At 48.0% G+C, this 17161-nt stretch overlaps 1 protein-coding gene across 2 annotated transcripts in view; it reads left to right on the top strand.

Moving 5' to 3' along the window:
- FERMT1 (FERM domain containing kindlin 1) overlaps positions 1 to 17161 on the top strand; it is a 422040-nt gene that overhangs the window by 258509 nt on the left and 146370 nt on the right. The gene's annotated exons all lie outside the window — the stretch shown is intronic.

Below are 17161 nucleotides of genomic sequence, written 5' to 3'. Positions count from 1 at the left end.
CTATTCAATACACCTGCATATGCGACACACTCATTGGTCTACTGAGGGATTCATTTGAGCACCCAGAACTGATAATATGGGCAATTAGTTAATAAGCAAGCATAACATCAATATACATACTTCTGGCCTAGGGTTCAATGGCATATACAGTTGTTTTTTTTGTACCCATGAGACACCCCGGCTATGCATTTCAGGCTTTTTAATGTGGAGAGGAGTTCATAGTTACTATTCCAGTCAGCAAGCTCAAATTCGGTTTCAAATGAAGCCTTCTTGGATTGATACCCCCCCTTACTGTACAGGTTTGAGTACCAATTACTGGTTAAGAAGGTATTCATTACCAGGTCACCGTAGGGATCAACTCTTGGTCTGCTTACTTTGCCCACAATTGGCACCCAGTATTTGCAAAATCACACGGAGTAGCAACATTTTAGCATTAAGGAATAACTCAACTCCTTTCTTTTCTACCTGGGGAACAAGTGATATTAGCCCCAACTACAATCATAAGGTTTCTACAGGAACTGAGGGCCTAAGCTTCAACAGCTTCCCCCAGAAAGCACCCTCTATCTTATTTAACCATCTTATATCTTACATTCTAAGTGCCTTCAGCCCATATAGAATTGCTGGGCAGAAACATTGTTTGTATAGCGTTAGTAGCCCTTCCAGGGAATAACCTGCCGTCTGATTTTATTTTTCTATTTGTGTATTTATATAGCGCCAAAGCCCTAGGGCATCCAGGCGCGTAACATAAATCATACATATGACGAAAGATTAGAACATAATAACAACGCACAACTGAAACAAACAAATCGAGTAAACACAACATTACAATGACATAATGGTATAGTGGCACAGACCTAACTGAGAAGGGTGGATCAAAAGCAGTGCTACTGAAAAATATAGTGTAACTAGGGAGAAAAACAGTTTGACATTGTTTCAATTCAATACAATTTTCATAGCCGTAGATGAACTTGCTTGCTGAGAGAGAGAAATTCTATTTAAGTACATCAGAAAACTACTAAATCCACATCCCAGCTTGATACAATCAGTGTTGCCACTCTGACACCAGTTAGTGATTTGAAGTCTATGCAGTACTTTTAGGTCTTGTGTTCTCACACAGTTAGTCCCTAGTTTGGAGTTGAACCATGCCAAGATTTTATTTTTCAGGGTTTCTCTAGAATCGTATTGATTGGGTTTGGGAACATTGGTAATAATCACTTTTCGCGGGTCCAAGACAAAACTCCTTAATATGGGATCCGTAATATTGGCCATTTTTGCTTTCCTTTGTCCGAGGTCCTTACCAAGTGAAGAGGTAGCTAGCGGAGCTGACTTGTTCAATGGCGTGGAAACCGCTCGTGATATGTTTTCCCTTTGGCCAATTGCTGTGGGGGAGACCTTCACCTGCAGGGGCACACCTGCAATACTTGACTCAATAGGGACTGTTTGACATCCCTTTTGCTGGTTTTTCTTAGATGGAGGGGAAGTTTGTGTGAAGTTTTCCTTACTATCAGTTTCCAACATATTGGACTTCTCTGGGTCAGGCAGATAGGAGGTGAAACCATTGGAACCCACTAATACCACCCATCTCTAGAAGTCCATAATGTTCAAACAAGCCCCGAGCTTCCGCATTAACTCTTCTTGAAGAAGACGCCAGGGCTCTAAAACCTTAGCTCTCAAGAGCTGTGTGGACCTGGGCGTTAATATCAAAGAGGCAGCAGCATGTGCTTCAGAATTAGGCTAATTCTGGGAATCTTTGCTGATATTCAAAAGTTCAGAGCAAACAAGCTGTTCTTGTAGCTTCAGTCTGCGTTTAGCACTCATTGCTAAAACGTCAGACAGTTGTTACTCCTGCGGGGTGTCCGTACTGGTCACTGCATCAGGGGCACCACTCTGCCCAAGGCCGTGGGTAGGTGACTAACGGGACCCTGTCCCTGTATCAGGCCTGTGTCCCCTCCAATGGGCAAGACATTACCCTTTTTCATTCCTGCCCCTACCCCAGGCTATAGCCTGATAACCAGCATAACTTGAGAATGAAAAGGAAAGATGTGAAACATCTAAACAAGTTGGTCAACAGCGCAGCCTTCCTCTTTTTGGTGGCAACAATCTGGGAATAGCTGTTGTCGGCACTCCTCTCCAGCGCAAGATAGGGATAATGTTCAACATATTGAATATCCCCCAGGCTGGTAACCACTTTCACTATTCATTTGCTTTCCCGCCACCAGCAATATTTTGGACTTGCTGATGTTCACCACTAAATCATTCTTCCTGGCATACACTGCCAATTCCTCCAGCATGGCTCGACATCCGGACAGAGTGTGATCGAAGATTACAAGGTCGTTGGCATATAACATACCAGCAATCTTAGTCCCTCCTATCCAAGATGGACAGGTAGAGCTATCCAACATTCTTTTCAACAAGTCAGACACACACAAGTTAAAAAGAAGAGGAGCCAGGACACATCCTTGCATGACTCCCCTGCTGAGTACCACTGGCGCAGTCACTCCCCCATTGTTATCGAGGCACACTCTAGCACTCATATCCTCGTGCATCTTCCTAATCAATGTCAACACCCAAATCGGGCAGCCTTGTAGCCTTAAATTCTCCCAGGCTTTATCCCCAATTACTCAGTCAAAGGCCGACCAGAAGACGATGAACGCCACATAGAGCACTGGGGCATCCCTACGAGAGGCCTCACGAATCAACCGATCAAGCATGCAGATGTTATGTACAGCGGAGGAGCCTGGCCTAAAGCCAGTTTGCAGGTCGTGCATGATGTTTTCGCATTTTACCCAATCCTGAAGTACCAGGCCCGCAAATCGCTTGCCCCTCACTTCCAACATGAACAGTTTTCTGGCTTGTTCCTGTCTCCCTTTTTGTAGACTGGGACAAGCACAGACTACCTCCATGTGGTCGGGATTGTTTGTTGGTCACACACACTCATCAAACATCACTTTCAAATATGGAACCCACACAGCAGGATCCTTTTTGAGGACTACATTTGCTAACCCATTTGGCCCTGGAGCTCTAGATGATTTAAGAGTTTTAATGGCCATCATCAAAGCATTAACTGAGGTATCAATTGGACGACGGTCACAGAATCACTGGACTCTGGCTAGATGGTTCGGGTCTTTGATTTCCACTGATGTGTTTTTAAACAAGTTACCTCACTGATGGGGTTTAAAATATGCTGCTCTCTAGGTCCTTTGGCCAAAGATAATAGCTGCCAGATGTTTCTTGTGTTGTGACTATTTCGGAAGCCTATCATTTTCTGCCATTCCGTGTTTAAAACACATTTTTTCCAGTCTCGTGCCCACCTAGAGTAGTTGTTTTTAATCACACCTGTACGGTGCCGAAATTTGAAGACGGTGCTGGCCCTCTTCTCAGCTCGCGTAGTTTTTGCACATAATGCGTTTTGCATTTCTAATTTTTGCATTAAACGGGACTGTGCGCTATGACAGTAGGGTGAATTGAGTTAAAGGATACTATTTCCCTAATGGTTGTACTTATCCATCCTTCCATCTCATCCACACTTAATGACGAACTTGTCTGCCAACAAGCCCTTCCCAAGGTGTTTATCCAACGGGAGGCCTTCTCCAAATTCACACAGGACCATCGAATACAATTTCCAGAGTGGCTTGGCTCAATGTCATTAATTGCACATCAGGCAACAACTTGGATGGGGAAGGAGAGAATTCGACTCAATGTAGAGTGGTCGCTATTATCATTGGTAGCTATGTAAAGGGATGCACATGCTCAAGTAAGACATTACTTCCAAAGAGATAGTCCAAAGTGGCCCATTTATGCCCAAGTCTCCATCTGGTACATCTCCTCTGACTGTTCCGTTCAGTACTACCAATTCCCATTCCCTGAGGGATTCTACCCATTTACTCCCTCCCCCGCCCATTTCCCCTCTGTTGCAATAGACGAGATTTTGGGTACACGTTAAAAAATGGGGCACAGAGCTTGTTATCATGGCACCGGGCATTTAAGGTCTCCATATATTATTATCGACTCGTTTCCACCATTACTTTCCCAACCCACACATATGTCTTTTTTGCCATCAATAAAGTCACAGATGTCATCCGTGTGATCACCTCTAGGTGGGTCATATACGATATACGTTTATCAGAAGTAAGGTCTTACTGTTGTGTTGAAGATTTAATTTAACTTTCAACAGCCGTATGTTTATCTTCAGTGGAGTTAATATGAATCTGTCACCACTGCGCCAGCCTTAACTGCACTGATGAAAATGTTGACGCCAATTTACGGGGCAGCACAGTGAACAGATAGATCACTTTTCCCCTGCAATAATCCAACCCCCTTCCCGCTTACGTTTACCGCAGCGCACCTCTGTGTGCACCGCCGACTCCCTGCGGCATCAGTTCCTCCCACTTACGTGGGGCGGTGCTAACGCTGCTGGGTCCTTTTTTAAATATTTGTTTTCTTTTTCCTGTCCCCTGCTTACCGTAATGGTAAGCGGGGGACACCCCCGTGTCCCTAGACTCCCATTACCTGCTACCAAGGTGAGCGGGGGAACCCCGCTCCACTTGGACGCAGTAATGTGAGTTGGCATTCTCTAAAATGCTGACGGCGCAGTAAAAGCCCAGTCAGCATTTTAGAAACTCAGTGATGGTATGATTCCATTAAAACATTCGTGACCCCATGGAGTGCTGCATCCCAATTATTAGTCCCCCAGAAGGTCTCCCCAAATCGCCTTTCTTAGCCATTACTTGGTGCAACACAAAACCTTCCAGAAACACTTTGTACGTCAGCCAAGTCTCTTGGCACATGAAAATGTCATGATCCATTAAAATAGGCAAATACCCCTCTTCACTAAACAGGTGCCTGAAGCCTCTAGTGTTCAACACAGTAACTTTAAATTTCATTTAGCAGCCGTATATTGTTGTTGGAGAAAACTCTTCAGCCATTCCCACCCCTGCACGTTACACATGAGTGCAGGGAGCGAAGTTGTCTCAGCACTTCTTGTAGCCAAACCCAGGCTCCTCTCTTTGCTACACTTCTCAGAGCAGCTGGCTGCCCATTCTACAGTCACCACTGCATCTAATTCATAGCCGAGAGATGCAAACGTCCGTTTGTGAGAGCGTATCATTGAAGTGGTGTCCACAAGGCAACAATAGAGTTTAGTAATTGGTCTTCTTTCACCTTTACTTGCTTGATGAAATCAAGGTCTGTGGAATTGAAGATCCTCAAGGAGGGCATTTTCACCAGCAACTTCAGAACTGCAGCCCGATTTAGATGCTTGAAATCACAGCTTTGTTTTAACAGAGCAATATCCAATATCAATGGATCCAATGCAACCAATTCCTGCGCAGCAGGAGGCAAAATGTCACCCGTGTCACATAAGTCGACAGAGGGTGCAGTAGTCGGAGTGGCGTAGCTGCCCAATACTGGCATCTGGCAAGAGGAGGTGGGGGTGTAGCTGGCCGGGAAGTAGACACTCTTCCCCAATTGTTGCGGCGTAGTGCTGGATCCATGAATTATGCGCCATCCCTTGAAGTGAGTAGCAGAGTGCCAGCAGGGAATCGTTGTTTCCAATCCCCACAAGGATTGATTGGCACCTCCAGATGTAACATTTAATGAATCGGTATTGCTCACTCCTTGCGGCCTCTGTGTGATGCATGATATCTTTTCCAAAATACGTTCTAATTAAACCCTGCACAGGGTTTCTGGCCCTGCCTCCAACCTCTGTAGAATGTACAACTGCCGTCTCTAAGAACTCTGTGCTAGTAGCATGTGTGCGTGTGTTTACTTTCTTTTATGCCTTGTCTTTTCGAAGATTGTACGCTTTTGAATGCGTTGCAGTCTTGCCGAGCATATTAGAATGGGATTAATATAATGTCAGTATGCGTCTAGTGGTGCTTTTGCTGCTGCAGTGGCCCAATTAACTTGGTTTACAAATCGCATTAAACAAGCATTGGCTTGACACAGACCTCTGCTGTCCTCAGAATTGCATAGGCAGTCTCCCCTCAGCGGACCACAGCAGACCACCTCTGCTCCACCTATCCGCTGTTTACCCCCCAGTCACCAGGGCGCGTATTTCTCAAACTCTCCTTCCAATAGGCGATGCGTTAAGGACTTTTGTAGTTGTCAACACACTGTTTCCTCAATACTTCCCAGCTGAAAGGGCGACAGCCCGCAGTCACTGGGAAAACAATGGCAGAGCTGCACAGTGCACAATTATCAAAGTCAAATTCAAAGGCACTCACAGGCTCCAAATGCTTACAAAAGATGGAAGTGATGCTAGCTGTAAGGTGGGTTAGAGCACCCCCTGCGGCCCCAACAGCCTGACAGCTGACTACCAGAGACCACACTTTTTTTTCCAGAATCCAACAATAGTTTTAGAACATAAATAGTTTAACTCATGGCTCCTGGGTGAAGGAAAGTGACACCATGCACATTGAGTGGAGGGAAGAAAGGACCGGGAACCCGGAGGGCCCTAATAACCAGACTCCTCCCGCAGCCCAGACCGGATCACTTGCCCGCTTCACTTCCGGGAACATAGAAGTATAGTCAACTTTAAAGGAGCAGCACTCCAATTTCTCCAGGCACAGGAGTTATGCACAGCTTGCAACAACAAAGTGAAAAACGGCAATGGGAGAACATCGGAACACTTCCTGCATTCCGCTTAACCTCTGACAAAACCCTTCAAACCATCGTTCATCGCCTGCCAAGCCATTACAGAAAAGGGAAGGACCATATGGAAATCAGGCTTGGTCCCACCCCAAAGGGGGAAGTACGGCCCAAACTGCTTTGTCACATCCCTTCTGCACAAGACCACAAGCAATCCCAGCCATATTTCGAACTCATTGGGCATCACCATTGAGTTGTAGCTTGAGTCTCTAGGCCCAGAAAGCACACAACCCATGTCTGGGCATACCCGTTTCACTCAGGGTGACTAGACAAAACAAAAGAAGTGATGGATGGAAGGTTTAGAATTAATCATAATCTCTGACATCATGCTTAGGAACCCTCCAGACATTTCAATGCAGGCAGTATCAATATATGCAAGTATTGTCAAATAAGGACTGCTAACCAGTACAAAATGCCATGCCATGCCACAGAAAGAAAACACCAGACCGGATATATACAAACATAGGCCAATGTACTACGTAATCAGACTTATGTTTACTTTAACCCTTGATGCCGAGTACAAAAAAGCAATGACAAAAAATATATGGCCAGACTGGAGCCACCAATGTAAGCCAGTCTATCCACATTAAAAACTCATGTTTGTTTTAGCCTGGTTGCAAAGTAACACATGTCATGCCACAGTAAGAAAGTTAATGCACATTAAAACCACCAATGTAGGCCAGGCTAGCCATATAATAAGACTTATGTTTGCTTTACCATTGATGCCAAGTGAAAAAACACCATGTCGCAGTAAATGTTTATGGAGAATGGCACCACTAATGTAGGTCAGTCTAGCCATGTAAGAACAATGATCATATGTGCTTTAACTTTGATGCCTGGTAAAAGATTGCATCCCACAATAAGAAAGTATATGCAGACTGCCACTAAATTTAGGGATGGGGCTGGAACACTCACACACTCATATACAACACTTTTACTCACACATTCACACAACATTTAAAACAACTCCTTGCATGGACTCGTACATAAAAAAAAAACACACAAAAGCATGCACACATACAGTAAAGGAACTCATAGTAGCAACAGTAAAGACAGACACAAGTGATCATAGTTCAAGGGTGTTTATTAAACTGTATAGGTAGGGTGGAAAAACCCCTAATCTAAACCTAAAGCTAATATGGGAGCAGGCTATGACCAACAAATAATAAGGCAGTCCTAGTGGCTACTTGTCGAATAAGCAGGCCTATACTAAAAAAACAATATTGCCAATCCTTACAACTAAATACAAAAGGAGTGTGGGATAAGGTTCATAAGAAAGAAAGAAGTGTTCACAAATGATAAGTCAGGATGTGGTATCCAAGGGGTCTCGCTTCCCCACATTTTGAGCACGGGACAAGGCGTGACTCTGGAGCACAGCACACGCTCGAGCTTTCCCAGCACTAGATTACACTTCCGTTCCCAGATTTCAGGACCTCTGTTGGTTAAGTCGCTTTTCTACAAAAAGTCTCTTGCCTCCGAGGACCTGATGTATTCAGAATAATAACAAAGGTTCCTTCTTGATTGCACTTGGGGTGATGATTCTTCACCCCGGGTCCCCCTCTTCCAGGCACCCTGCTCGACTGTTTGCAACTTTCTGGGTGATGATTGTTCACCCCTGGGTCCCCCTCAGTTGTTCACCCCGGGTCCCCCTCTTTCGGGGTCAGACACCTCTCGAATGTCAGCCTCCTTCCATCGGGTTCACTATGGCTTCTATTGAAAGATATTTTCGCCTTTCGCATTCACAAGTCTCAATGTCTTTTTAAACAGTTCACCGTGGACATCCCTCTGTCAGGTTCACTCTTGTCAATACAGTCTTGATCGGGCATCATGCTTTGCCCCGTTCTGCAGGCATCCCTCTGCAGGGTTCACAATTGCCAATTTCACAGTTCACTTTAGTTTTAACATAATGCAGGATTCACTCTTCTTAGCTTTCCCCTTAGCATCCCTTCTTTGGGTTCACAAAGCCATGCTTTTACTCACACTCGTCTCAGAAAGCGGGGATTCCCTTCCTCTAGCCACCGGGTCAGAGAATTTCGATTGTACAAGGGATTTGACATGACCCTTGTAGAACCACTCAGCACTCCTCACGCCACCCTCTCCTAGGGCCTTCTGGTACTTGCAGTTTCAAACCAGGTCCGAGTCAGAGTCTCCTGTTTGGACCCTGTAATCCCCCTTGTACTACCACAAGCTGAACGCTAAACCACAAGCACAATGATGATGCATCACAGGATGGCACTACACACTGCCTGATGTTAATGTCCCCTATAACAGAAGTAGTCTTCCTCCTGGCCTCCAATGCCATCCCCACTCTCCCTTCCTCTATCTCCTTTCCTCTGGACCTACTCAATCCATCCCGAGGACACAAAACATTAGGGTCCCCTGAGACAGAAAACGTAAATTAAATCACATCATTACTGCTATTGCAGCAAATATCAACCATCTAAATCTCAGGAAGACCCGCACCTACTCCTACGTCTCGTCCCCTTTCCTCCATACTTCTGGGACATTCCTCCGTCCTGTGGGACGGGACCAGAGCACTTTGTAAAAGCTTCAAAATTTTGCAAAAATGTTACTCCTTCCGCCCATCTCAGCTCCGCCCCGCACATCGCCCATCAGTCCTTTTCTCCGCTCGTTCGAGACTGGACACACTTAGCATCTGCTGAGGGTTTTTTCTTCCAGCTTCCTCCTCTCTGGCTCTCACTTACGATCGCGTGATAGTCTGTCTATGCCTTTTCAGCTAGACTTTCCGAATTGTTCTTCCTGTCAGCGATGCTTCGCTAGGGTGGATCCCCATTCTCTTTGTTTAGAGTGTTTTGGTCCTGACCATTGGTGGGACTCTTGTTTTTATTACGATTCCCTTTCGGTCTGGGCGCTCCAACGTCGGTTGGAGCAGTGGGAGGAGGTGTTTCAGCGCACTCCTCCTACGCTTTTCCAATTCTTCATCGACGAGAAGAAGAAACACCCGGTAAGTTCTTTCCGGTGTCTTCCCGGTCAGGCGTGCTCTGAGGTGCTGTCTAGGCCTAAAAAGTGTACCAGAGTTTTCTCCGACGGTCTCTATAAGGGGCCTGTTGACACCAGATCACAATCCGAGGCCCCTCCTGTGGGGGCTGTTTGTAGACCTAGCTATACTGAGTCGTGGGGTGGAGCTCGGTCCGAGGCCTCCTTGATTGGAGCTTCCCTCATTTGTACCGGGGTGTGCCCTGAGGCCGCGGCTGGGCTGGTAGGTACCGAACAGAAGTTTGAGGCCCGGCATAAAGAGGCTTCTACCGGACGCGGGTACGAGGTCCCTCGTTTAGAGGCTAAAGTGACCAACAGTTCTGAGAGGCCTGTGAAGGCCTTGTCGGTGAAAGGTGTTCCTCATCGTTCCCGCTCTTGCGGTGACCCCAGAGCTGTTAAGGGGGCAAGGAGTGAGGTTTTGAACCGTGATTCCTCCTTTACCGGCAGCGCCGAGGTACTTCCTGCGAAGGCTAGTTTGGCTATTAGCATGTCACAAAAACATCCTACGCCACACAGTACCGGCTCGGTCGAGGTTCCTTGTGTTAAGGCAAAAATGAAGACCCCTGACCCACTTGTGAGGACACCTGCCTCACTTCCACACGTGTCGCAGTTCTCCTCAGGTGCCGACAAAATGGCAGCCATTCCCGCTAAGACCACGACGGCCATTTTGGATACAACCCTTACAACTACGCCATCGGCTTTAGGTGTAGGGGGTGCTCTTTCAGGTGAACATCGGTTTCCTTGTGCACATCCAGTTCGTCCAGTTTGACTGAAACGCTCGGATACCTCTACCGCACAATGTCTCGCTGCCGGCGGCATCGGTGCCCTTAATTTATGTGGACAACAGCGGGGAAGGGCCCTCTTGGCAACCCTCTCCCTTGCGCCCTTGGAATTACCCTCCTCATGAGAGGCCTCCTCCTGTCACGCCTAAGACATCGGCGGAGGACGCCTTTTTCGCAAGTTCCAAAAACGTATTCGTTCCGACCCCATGAAGGAGTAGTTTAAGGGCTTTTTTATGGAGATATGCCCGCCTGCGCCAATGGTCCCGACTACGCTGCCTGTGCCTCCGGCGCCGCCTTTACCGGCTGGGCCTCTCCCTACTCTTCCACCCCCGCCTCCATTGTCCCGAGTGGACAAGGTGATTGTGGTGCCGGATGTGACGAGCCTGATCCGGACTTATCAGATGATGTACAGGACGATCAGGACAGCGAAGACCAGCCCTGCTCTATCAGAGCTTTTCACAACCGGCTGCTGGGCATGATGTGTCTCTTGGATGTTCCAGTACCCGAGGCACCCGCTCTGCAGGAGGGCATGCTTTCGGGGCATTCACCTTGTCTCCTTCGGAGTGTACCAGCTTGTTCTTGCAGAAGGACGTTTTGGCCGAGGTCCGTTGAGTATGGGAGAAACAACACTCTGGACTGTTTGTCAATAAGAAAATTGACGCGCGCTATAGGCTTCATACTTGAGAAGAGGTGGCTTTAGCGTCGTGTTCACCCCCCTCCTCCACGGTCGTGGCTGCGGCCACTTTGCAGTCCAGACCTGCAGCATCCTCCACTTCGATGGCTACACAGGTCCTGGGCAAAGAGGATAAACTTCTTGACTCCCTTGGGAGAAAGATTTTTGCTAACTCAGCCCTGCAATTGCAGCAGGCCAATGCAGAACTCGAATATGAAAATGTGGAAAGGTCTGCAGAGTTTGAGGAATGTATCCCCGCTGAAAAGCTTGAGGACTTTACGGCAGGCTTGTCAGATGCCAGGGTCCTGGCTCAGGATCTGCTGGAAGCGGCGGCTCATCATGTCGACACTTCGGCCCGAGGCCTTATGCTTGGTGTGGATACTTCTAGTCAGGCTTGGCTGAACGCCACCAAGTTCTCTAAGGAGGTGCAGGATAAGGTTTTGGATCTGCCGTTTGACGGCAAGGAGCTTTTTCATTCCACAACGGATGTGGAGCTGATCAAAACAAAGGATAGCACCCAGACCGCCAAGTCCTTGTCTGTCCTGGTGAAACAACCTTTAAGGACACAGACCATTGTCACAGTCCCGGCCCTCTTCTGGCATTAGTCGGGGAATTCCCGAGGCAGCAACGGAGTTGATATTCTCCTGCTCATCAGCCTCATCCTCAGGGTCAGATGGTGCCGCCACTGAGAAACCAGCAAAATGAGAGTTCTTTGTGCTCGCACCAGACCCCGGTGGGAGGACGCATTGCATCTCTTTGGGAGGCATGGCAGACCGTTACCGAAGACCGGTGGGTCTCGTCAGTCGCTTGGGCGGGCTTCCGCTTACCCCTTCCCCATACCCCACCCATCAATCCTCCTTTGCAGCAGTCGGCGTCGCCCTCCCTCAAGGCCGAGATCCAGAAGTTGCTGGATGTCAGAGCGGTGGAACCCGTTCCCCTAGGGGAGCGAGGGGATGGCTTCTACTCACGACTGTTTACAGTGCCCATAGCCAAACAGGCTGGCCTGCGCACCATTCTAGACCTTTCCCAGTTCAATCTTTTCCGACCCAAAGAGAAATTCAAGATGATCACGCCTGGTCAGATGAGGTCCTCTTTACAGATGGGCGATTGGCTCAGCGTGGTGTACCCTCAGGATGCATACATGTATATTCTGATCTGGAATCCACACAGGAGATACCTGCATTTCTCTGTGGGAGAGGAGCATTTCCAGTTCTGAGTGCTTCTTTTGGCCTCAACTTGACTCTGCGTGTCTTTACGAAGATGATGTCGGTGATTGCAGCTTATCTTCGTCTGCAGGGTATTCATGTGTATCCCTATTTGGACGATTGGCTGTTGCACAGCCCTTGCCCGCTGAAAGCCGCATGCAATCTTCAGTCTCTCCTCCAGCTCCTGTTCCATCTTGGGCTGTCGGTGAACTGGCAGAAATCTTCCATGACGGTCTCTCAGGACTTGATCTTCCGGGGTTTTCGCTGGAACACGCTAGACTGCAGAGTTTACCTGACCGGGGACAGAATGGCGGACCTGTTGGCCACGTGTCAGACATTTACGAAGTCGGAGAGCATGTCAGCCTAATGGTTCCAGAGACTTCTGGGCCTCATGGCCTCGTGTGTACTGGCTCTTCCTCTTGCTCGACTCAAGATGAGGCGGACTGAAATGGCTCTTCGGAGCTCTTGGCATCAGGTGGTGGATCCGGACTCCAAGTTGGTTTTGATTCCGGCTTCCATGAGAACAGACCTGGTGTGGTGGTCGTTTCTCAGCAACCTGTCAGTAGGTGCAGGGTTTCAAGACCCCACCCCGATGGTGACGGTCATGACGGACTCCTCCCTCCTAGGGTGGGGTGCGACGTTGGATCTTCTTCAGATCTTCTCGGACCTTTGGTCGCCCCAGGACAAGCTCCTTTACATAAATCAACGGGAGCTTCTGCCGATTTTCCTAGCGCTCAAGGCGTTCAGGCCAGTCATTGCCAACAAGGTGGTCCATATCTGCACGGACAATGTCGTGTCAATTTATTACATAAACAAGCGGGGGGCACAAAGTCTCCTCCTCTTGTGGATCTGACCATCCAGATTTGGGAGTGGGCGGTTCGGCATGGTATCTGGATGGTAGCAGTACACATTCTGGGCCAGCTGAACGTCACAGCGGATGCCCTCAGTCGGCGGACAATGGTCAGCTACGAGTGGGAATTGAAAGCGGAGATCCGCTCTCAGATATTCTAGTGTTGGGGCACTCCGGAAGTGGACCCCTTCGCAACATCGGCAAACAAGAAACTTCCTCTGTATGCCTTCAGAAATTGTCTGGGAGCCTCCTCTCTGGGGGATGATCTCGAGATTCCTTTGCACAACATGAGGGCCTATGGTTTCCCGCCTCTGCCTCTGATTCATCGGACGATTTGCAAGCTGAGGAACATGATGAACTGTTCTCTCCTGCTCATAGCCCCGTGGTGGCCGGCCAGGTTCTGGTTCTCAGAGCTTCAGCATCTGTTGGTGTGTCCACCGATCAGGCTACCGGTGAGTCCCGATCTGCTTCACCAGAACGATCGTCAGCTGTGGCACCCCTCCCCACAATCATTCAGCTTGGCGGCATGGTGCCTGAGTTCAGGTCTTTAGAGCATCTCAATCTGTCGGCTGATAACATGCGAATAATTCAGGCAGCCAGGAAGTCCTTGACGAGGTCTCAGTATAAGAGCAAGTGGCTTTGGTTCTGTCACTGGTGCTTAGCCTCACAGCTGGACCCCAGGGTGGCTATGATTGACACGGTGCTGTCCTTCATGTCTCACCTAGCTTAATCGGGCGTTCATGTTCTGTCATGCAGAACTTATCTTTCGGCGATAGGCGCCTTCCTGTCTACGAACCAGTGCTTCTATACACTGTCAAATCCGGTGATTAGGAGCCACTTCGCAGGCTTCACACGTCTTTATCCCCCGGTTCGTAAACCGCATCTGACGTGGGATCTGAATGTGGTCCTTACCGTGTTGTCATAAACCGTTCAAACCTATGGCTACGGTGGACCTTAAGCACCTTTCGTGGAAGATGTCTTTTTGGGTTGCCGTGACTTCACCAAGGCGTGTGAGTGAGCTCCAGGCTCTGTTGGTGGAGCATCCCTTCTTGGTTTTCCACAAAGATAAGGTGGTCCTACGGACGAATCCCTCTTTCCTGCCAAAGGTGGTCTCTGATTTACACCTAAATCAGTCGATCTCCCTACCGGTCTTCTTTCCAAACCCTTCTTCAGAAGCGGAAAGGGTTCTACATTGCTTGGATGTTAGAAGGGCTCTTAAGTTCTATCTGGACAGAACATCTGAATTTAGGAGCTCTTCTCAACTTTTGGTGACTGTTGGTAACCCACAAGGTAGGCAGGCCTCTAAGGCGACTATCTACAGATGGATCGCGGCCTGTATTACGGAGGCTTACACTGTTCAGGGTCAGCAGCATCCTAAAGGTATTCATGAGCACCTGTTGCGGGGCAAGGCAGCTGCGGTTGCCTTTCAGAAATAATTCCCCTGGGAGATCATCGCAAAGGCGGCTACATGGGCCTCCCCATCGGCTTTTTGTAAACATTATTGTCTAGACCTGAGCTTCAGATCTGATGCTCAGTTTGGCCAGGCTGTGCTGAAGAACCTTTTTCAATAAGTTTTTTTTTCCATTCACCCGTAGTTGCTGTGAGGAGTGCTTGGGAATCTCCCATAAGTATGGAGGAAAGGGGACGGGACGTAGGAGTATAACCAGGTTACTCACCGTAGTGACCACCTTACCCCTAGTCCGTAGTCCCCTTTCCTCCATACACCCGCCCTCCGTCCACTCTAGTAAGATTCCTCTATTATTGCTTAAAGGTCTCTGACCTGGCGATAGAAAAGGACTGATGGGCGATGCGTGGGGCGGAGCTGAGATGGGCGGGGTTACGGCCGCGTGCAGTACCCAGCGTAAAAGAGAGGAAGGACTAACATTTTTGCAAAATTGTGATGCTTTTACAAAGTGCTCCGGTCCCGTCCCACAGGACGGAGGAATGTCCCATAAGTATGGAGGAAAGGGGACTATGGACTAGGAGTAAGGTGGTCACTACGGTGAGTAACCTGGTTATTCTACACCGCTGATCCAAAACGCTAATCTCCAACTTATTTCTTCGCAAACGTTATTAGTTCTTCAGTCTGCTCCCAGACCTAACCCCACTACTAATTGTTTCCCTTCAACAAAGTACTCAATGCCACATGCACCATCTGCAACCTACCTAAATCTTCAAGCACCTTTGCTTTCGATACACAATCGCTCTGTCTTTACATTTCTACTTCTTGTCTTTTAAATCTATGCATGGCCCAGCCTCCCAATACCTCACTGATTGCATCTCACTCTACTCTCCCATTCTGGCTGTCTACTCTTCTGATTTCAAAATCATCTTTGTCTACAGCCCCACTTGAGCTGCCTTCTGCTTAAGCTCCTTCTCTATACAGGCACCTGACCACTGCATTGCTCTCCCCTGGCATACAGGCAATGGGACCAGTGGAACTCTCTCAGATCAGGCTTACGCTCCACCTGCTAGCCAGTGGATGGTCATACTCTACCCATGTTAACTCCCCGAACCACCATGGTCACCCTATCCTGATGCCTGTGGCCAACAACTGTATTTCTGTAAATCGTATTCATGTACATATGGGCCCAAGCCCGAAATGTACACTACACTTATGTATTTCCAGTTGTCTTCAAAGTCCCCTTTCCTATGCACCAACACATTTCCTGACCATGTACGGTGTCATCTGCACCAGTAAAATTACCAAAACAGTGTAAAGCACCCTGATAATGGACGGCTTTGGCTGCCTTTCTTTGGCACTTCTGGCCAACCAGCCAAATAAATACAAATGCAGGCATTCAGGATGCTGGGCATTGTGCTGCGGTTTCTAGTGTTTTCCCAGCAGGATTAGGATTTCCTGATGATCTGCAAGCTCTGCGAAGACCGTGCACCTGCTGGGAATAGTTTCTAGTAGTGTTTCACGGTAAAGGCTACGTAAGATTGCTTCATCTAGCAGTGCTGGCTGGATGTTTGCAAACCAGATTGCTGTTGCAACACTTATGGGTTTCCTGGTCGGGACCCAGAGCTCAGCCCAGCAGATATGCAACAGGTCACCGCTTTGCATTCCAAAGTGTATTCAGTTTGTTGCAATGCACTGTTTCCTATTCTACAGGCATGTAGTAGCACTTAAACAATAGTTTGTATCGGATGGCACTGTGTTGCACATAGATGGAAGTTTTCTGATCCAATACGTCTAGATTTCAGGCTTCAGCTACGTCCAAATGTGGCCACCAATGTCCCTTAGGTGTGCACAGTGAGATAAGGGTGTGATGAGGCGCCTTGAGTTAGAGCTAAGAGAGTTTGGGTGGGCACAGCTTGTACTTGATAATGTTATAATCAATATAAATATTCCAATTAAGTACATTTCAAGAGGAGTCTATAGTGGGAGCACACTTGGCAGAAGGTTATCACAAATAAGTCAAAAACGTAGGAACAGATCACCATCTGTTCCTGAGTGTGCTCTCTCGTTCCTCATTGAGGAACGAGAGAGCGCCTTGAGTTAGACCCATTCTGTATTCATCTTCTGTTCATTTTTGGCATGGTGTCTCTCATGGACCCATCTTATGCCAAGAACGAGTATGCTTGTCCTTTTTGCATAGACTTGCATAATAGCCTGGCAGTTAACGGGTTAATGGCTGACTGTAATGATCCTACATCGAAATATGCCTTTCGTTGAATTAGATGGCTCATGTGTCACCTGGCTCCTAGCATTCTGCATCCACCCAACTGCCAGGTCTGGAATAAGGAGCCCTCTACAGCCGGGGACGGGGAGGAATCTGGATTTCACCGTTTGGTGTTCAGCCCCAGCAGTCCTATTCAGCCAGCCCTTTGCTGCAACTCCTCTCGGTGCAGGCTGCATTGCTCCTGCTAATTCAAGGTTTGCCATGAAGGGTTTGGCTGCTGTTGCCTAATCTACATGGACCAAAGGTGGTGAAACAGAGGTTAATCCATGAGCATCGGGAAAACGCTGTTTTTTTTCTCGGCAGTAGGATGTGTTTGTTGG

This window comes from Ambystoma mexicanum, chromosome 4q (assembly GCF_040938575.1).
Source record: "Ambystoma mexicanum isolate Mex_15411 chromosome 4q, UKY_AmexF1_1, whole genome shotgun sequence".
In the NCBI taxonomy this organism is placed as follows: domain Eukaryota; kingdom Metazoa; phylum Chordata; class Amphibia; order Caudata; family Ambystomatidae; genus Ambystoma; species Ambystoma mexicanum.
This window is presented reverse-complemented; position numbering and strand designations above follow the sequence as displayed.